Source organism: Chiloscyllium plagiosum, chromosome 2 (assembly GCF_004010195.1).
Source record: "Chiloscyllium plagiosum isolate BGI_BamShark_2017 chromosome 2, ASM401019v2, whole genome shotgun sequence".
NCBI classification, from domain to species: Eukaryota; Metazoa; Chordata; class Chondrichthyes; order Orectolobiformes; family Hemiscylliidae; genus Chiloscyllium; species Chiloscyllium plagiosum.
Window position 1 is genome coordinate 79,752,256 of NC_057711.1, and position 6,553 is coordinate 79,758,808.

The following is a 6,553-nucleotide window of genomic DNA, read 5'->3' on the forward strand; positions in this document are numbered from 1 at the left end:
ATTTTGGAATCATGTTGTTCAGACAAGCAATGACAAGCATCCATGGTAAATGGACATGAACACAGACATTCAAGCACAGAGGTAAAGACTATTGCTGAATCAAATGTTTTTTAAAAAATGAACCTGTTACAATAACATTTTATGACATATGTCTTGGCAGGGATAAACTTGATCCAAGACATTCTCACACAGAGGTAGGGACTATCGCTGAATCACATGTTTTATTAAAAATGAACCTGTTACAATAACATTTTATGACATGTGTCTTGGCAGGGGTAAATTTGATCCAAGACCTTCTCACATAGAGGTAGGACTACTACCACTGCAGCATAAGGCCCCCTTAGTTTACCCTTTGTGTAAACAGACATCAATTAACAGCAATAACCTATTAATGACTTGCTGTATTAATGTTCATCAGAACCCAAGTTTATCAGCTTTTAGTTCAAAACACCTTCTCCATATCCTTTCTCTGGTGATCATAATTTTTTAAAGTTCCTTTCCCCATTTTACCTCCTGACTTTCACTTAGTTCTGGGATCTTATCTGTAGCTCCTGCAGTGAAGTCAGTTTCAAAATGCTTGTTTGATTCATCCAACATCTTTATTTTCCATTATTAATTTCCCAAACTGACTCATTAGAAGACAAATATTCACTTTACTTTCCCTTTTTAAATACCCATAGTAATTCTTGCTGTCTGTTTTTATACTTCTAGATAGCTTTCTCAATACTCTATATTTTCTCTGCTTAACATTTTTTTTCATTCTTTGCTGTCATTTGTATTTTGTTCCTTCTTTGACCTTGCACTTGCCTTTACAGTATTAATGCTTTTGCTTACTATTTGATTCTATCTTTCATTTCCTTAGTTAGTCATGGATTGTTTGCCTTCCCCTCTATACTTTCTTGCCATGTGGGTGTACTTTTTCTGAGTATTCTTGAATAACTCCTTAAACGGCTGCCATTGGATCTCGACTGACCTATCTCTTAACCTAATCTTCTAATTCACTCCAACCAGTTCTGTCTTCATGCTCTTATAATTGCTGTTATTTAATTTGAAAACACTAGGCTTACATTAACTCTACTCCTCTTCAAACTTAATATGAAATTCAATCGTATTATGATCACTGCCACCTCAGGGTGCCTCTATTAACAGATAATTAATTAATCCAGCATTTTGCACATTATTAGCTATAGTAAAGACTGCTCTTTGGTTGGCTTTGGAAAGTGTTACTTTAAGAGACTGTTCCAAAAGCATTTATTTATTCTTACTCTCTGCCTTCTGTTAGTCAGACAATCCTCCATCCATGCCAGTATCTTGTCCCGAACACCATAAGTTCTTACCTCATTTAGTAGCTTTTATTGATGCAGTCTTGCCGGATTGAAGGGCCTCTTTTATACAGTATGATTCTGAGATTCTATGATTATACCAATGCAATAATTAGTTCAGGTTTTGAAGATGGACTAAATCTGATGTTGGATACAACTGTAGTAGTCAATCATTTTAGTTGCAGGACAATTTTTCAAATCAATTACCATTCACAACTCATTTAAATTATATTGTACAATAAATAGATCATGAAATACATGCATGCCAAAAGAGTTTTATAATGCTTTTAAATTAGCTCATATTTATTTGATGATATTTACTTACACTTTATCTACAGACATCGGGAGGATATTGCAATGTTGGAGCCTTGTATTTTGTTCATGACGTTAAACCAGAAGCCAATTTGATTGTCGGTGGGGGCAAAAGTTCCTATGGCAAAAGAAGTGCAGGGGAATTATCTCCAATGTCCTGGCCAATATTTGCCCAACAATCTATATTACAAAATAACAATTTTGGGCTGTTCTCATTTTGCTGTTTGTGGGACTTGCTGAATGTAAGTTAACTGCTGCATTTCCCAACATTCCAACAGTGTCGAACTTCTGCCGGTTATGAAGAAAAGTAGAAAATGCATGTTTTCATTCTGTGTGCTGAGGTTCAACAGCAAACCCAAAAATATTTACAACATTGGCATCCAGCGTCCTGATTGGCTCAAGCATTTGCACAAAAACATGAAAAAAAATGCAGGTGCTTTGAAAATGGGATTTAAAAAGCCAAAACTTAAAAAAAAAATGAAGTAACATTTTAAAATATTATGGTTACAATGCTGATTTAGTGCCTATGAAGTGCAATTGGCTATTTCTTGAAGACTGAAAAGGCTGGATAGAAAATAAAACTGAAAATTCAAATACGAATTCTGAATTGATACTTGCAGCAATTAAAAATGCAGTCATGATTTACCAATTTATTTTTGAATTGCAGTTAGACCCAGTGAATGCTCCTGAAAGCTAATGTGTGATGTAATTTTCAGTCGCGAATAATAACTGGAATCTGAACAACCTCAATATTATAAACATGTTCTCCCTCTCCCTATCCTTACACCCCAGCCTCGGAATGAACAGTTTGTATACATCCTCAAAATTAAGATTGACACAATTTTTCAAAGATTCTGAACTCGGAATTCTTCCAAGGGGTGAGGAGGAGGAATGGGGAACTAAACATCTCTCACTAGAGTGCACACTACATTTGTGTGTCAGCACATATTGCACAGTCTGGTGCTGAGTGGATATGTCAGCTGCCCATTAGACCACACTAAAATAGAATTGCTGCGAGCTCAAAGCATGAAGCATGATATTAGATAAAGTGATGAAATTTCACTCGATTAAAGACCCAGGTCAAGGACAGTTACCTCAGGAAATTCACTTGTTTTTTTTTCCTGAAACATTCCCACATTTTGATGAATATATCCCGTGTGTTTACTATAGATCATCATTTTACCTCCCTTTTGAAGCAAATAGCTTTTTAGAAATTAAGTATTGCCATGTGGTGAAGTGGTGATTGACTGGTACCTTAGCCTTTCTTTCAACCTGAATAAATTTTTATGCTTCATGTATTTCACAGAAGGGAAAACAAGAACAGCAAGGGCTTGTTAAAAATTAAATATACTTGCTTCATTTGTCACAAAACCATGTAGATGCATACTAAAGCTGATGCCATAATTTTGTTATGTTCAACATTAATATTTGATGCTTTCTTCAAGCTCCCTGGGATTATGCCAGAAATGTAGAAAAAAAATTCCAACAAATAGTTTATTTCACTGAAGGGTACACTCTGCCCTCATTATAGCATAGTCCTCAAGAGTCAAGCATTTTACACATCATAATGAGATGTCTGTTTATAGTAAATGTCCCCTAACAGAACATCAAATGAAACATGAAAAATGCAGCAAGGTAATGTTATAACAAGTATTAAGAATGAAATATTATTAAAAGCAAGAAAAAAGTCCACCATACATCATGAATGTTCATTCTCTTGACTGTGCATGTAATGGTTAGAGGAATTTTCAATATTCCAGAAGTCTTGTAATATTTCAGCAATGAATAGTCTAAATCTTGCTTCCAGGATTCCTTTAGGATCTCTGAAGTTAATGAAATCTTTTGGAACACCTTAGCAACCAACTCAAGAACTTGGCTGGAAAACCAGGCTACCTTTGTACATTTGCTTTTTTGCTTGGAACGAAAGAATCCAAATACTCGGCACTGAATTTTAAACTACTGTCCTGGGTTAATTCTGTGGTGATGACAGTTAAAATATGCTATGTTAGGAAGCAACAGGAGCAAGTTGACTTATGCATTTAACTCAGTTTTGCTTGTTAGCATGTGGAAAACTGTATAGGACAGGTGGGTCTGGTCTTTACATATGTAAATACTCACTAACTGAGGTTTTAATCTTGGATCCTGGGAATCAAAAGGCCAAACAAATGCTTTTAGATTAGATTCCCTACAGCATGGAAACAGGCCATTCATCCCAACAAATCCACAGTGACCCTCTGAAGAGTAACCTACCCAGACCCACTCCCCTATTTACCCCTGACTAATGCACCTAACACTATGGGCAATTTAGCATGGCCAATTCACCTGGCATGCACATTTTTGGACTGTAGCAGGAAACCAGAGCACCCAAAGGAAACCATGCAGACATGAGGAGAATGTGCAAACTCCACACAGGCAGTCACCCAAGGCTGGAATCGAACCCAGGTCCATGGCACTTTGAGGTAGTAGTGCTAACCACTGAGCCACGTGCTGCCCCTGTTAGAGGATAAGGAAACCTGATGGCTGTACACAACATTTATTTTGATCTTGTACCAAGATATGTTGGCACATAATCATCCAGGAGCTTCTCAGTACTTGCTGATAATGGTGTGTTTTTAGCTTAAAGAGGTTTTGGGCTCATCAGCCTTTGCTATTCAGCAGCAGTAATCATCTGGGTCCAGGATTTTGCCTCCAGAGTCTCAGGACCAGGCTGTCTCCACTCCATAGTTGAAATTGCTGCTTTGGAAGTGGGAGACCTTGTGGTCCCCGAAGCTATCTTGGGACCCCTCAGCTAAAAACATTTCCAGATAACTTGTGTTTCTGAATTAAAGATTTCTGTATGGTTCAGGTTACAGTATATTTTTCAGTGATTCAGTTCAAATTTTACTTGAGAGTGCTCCTTTAAAGCGCATTGGGATAATTCATTATGCTAAAGACTTGACATATATACAAGTTGTTGTTGTTTCCTGAACTAATTAACGAAGCAGGCAAGTTCTATAATCCTTTTACTCACCGCATTGGTGGAATATCAGCAATGCTGCCCCATGTTGTTGCAGGATATAACTGTTGGGAGCCCTGTGGAGATATTTGAAGTTTTCTTTCTGCTGGGAATGGAGCAGACACTATTTACTTCAGCTCCATTGCTCCTGCGGTGTAACACCTGTGGAGTAAGTCTCAGTGAAAAAATGATTCAGAACTCAGAAGCCTGAATTTCTCAAAGCTGATTTATAGTTTAGCTCAAAGTTTATTTACTGATAACACCGTTCAAGTTGTCAAAATAAAACATATATTCTGTTTACTTCTGTCTTCCCATTTTTTTTGCAGTCACCTTACAAAATCAATGTGGATTGGATCCTTCTGCCTGGATACTGAGCATCATTCTGAGTGGACCTTTAATTGCCGCCAAAATATTTGGTACTTTTAGGTTGTGGGAATCTCTGATGAAAATGTTGTTTTGGCTCTGTGAATGATTGTTTCTATTCAATGTTTCCTGATAGGTGCAGATTTCACGTCCTGATAAGATTCCTGTAAATCTGCTCTGTGCTCTCTCTGGAGCAATTATATTTTTCCTGTAATCTGGTGACAAGAACTGTACACAACAATCCAGTTGTGGCCTAACCAACATTTTACACAATTTTCAGTGTTACATCCCTGCTTTCGTATGCTATGCCTTATGCAACAAATGAAAGGGTTCCATACAATTTCTTGATAACCTTATTGACCAGTCCTGCCATCTTTAGGGACTTGTGGACCTGCATATGGAGGACTCTCATACCCTCTATCCTCATATCCTCCATGCATATGGTAGACATGTATTTGGAGGACTCTCATACCCTCTATCCTCATACTATCCTCCTATTTCTTATGCATTCCCTTGCTTTGTTTGCCCTCTTCAAATGCAAACCTTGCACTTCTCTGATTTGAATTCCATTTGTCTCATTCCATTGACTTAAATAAACCAATGGTATCATTCTGAATTTGACAGACATCCTCTTTACTCTCAACCACATGGTTGATTTTTGTGCCATCTTCAACTTTCCTCACCACATCTCTCACATTTAAGTTCAAATAATTGATGTACAACAAGCAGCCAGGGATCCAATACTGAATCCAGTGGAATGCCATTCATAAATGTTTCCATTTGTGAAAACAATCTTTGACCATTTCTCTCTATTTCCTGTCACTGAATCAATTGTAGATCCAATCCAACGGTAACCCTTGTATCACATGGTCTTTTACTTGTTGACCACTCTGCAATGTGGGACCTTATCAAATTAATTACTGAAATCTCCATTGGTGAGACCTACTGCAGTATGAGGCAGCAATGATATAATATGGGGTAACAATGGTATAGTAGCATTAATATGCAGAGATCCCAGTAATGCTCTGAGAATGAATTTTCAAATCCCACCATGGCAAATGGTCAAATTTGAACTTAAGTAAAAATGAAATTGAAAATACAAAGCCTAATGACGACCTTAAAGCAATTGTAGTTAAGCAAAAATTCTCATTCACTAATACCTTTTAGGGAAGGAAATCTGCTGTCCTTACCTGGTTTGGTCTACATATATATTGTTAACTACACTCGACAATGGCTGAGCGAGCAGTTGTATCTAACCATGAAAAAGTCTCAAAAATAGGACATAGAACATTACAGAGCAGTACAGGCCCTTCGGCCCTCGATATTGCACCGACCTGTCATACCAATCTGAAGCCCATCCAGCCTACACTATTCCATGTACGTCCATATGCTTGTCCAATGACGACTTAAATGTACTTAAAGTTGGCGAATCTATTACCGTTGCAGGCAAAGCATTCCATACCTTTACTACTCTCTGAGTAAAGAAACTCCCTCTGACATCTATCCTATATCTATCACCCCTCAATTTAAAGCTATGCCCCCTCGTGCTTGCCGTCACCAT

General features: G+C 37.5%; 1 long non-coding RNA gene across 1 annotated transcript; it reads right to left on the reverse strand.

The window, feature by feature from the left end:
• Positions 1-1,342: 1,342 nt before the first annotated feature.
• LOC122539284 lies at positions 1,343-4,729 on the reverse strand. Its single transcript, XR_006309019.1, has 3 exons — positions 4,645-4,729; positions 1,648-1,752; positions 1,343-1,411 (listed from the first exon to the last, which is right to left on the reverse strand). It is a non-coding gene; the product is annotated as an uncharacterized LOC122539284 (long non-coding RNA).
• Between the last annotated feature and the right edge of the window lie 1,824 nt (positions 4,730-6,553).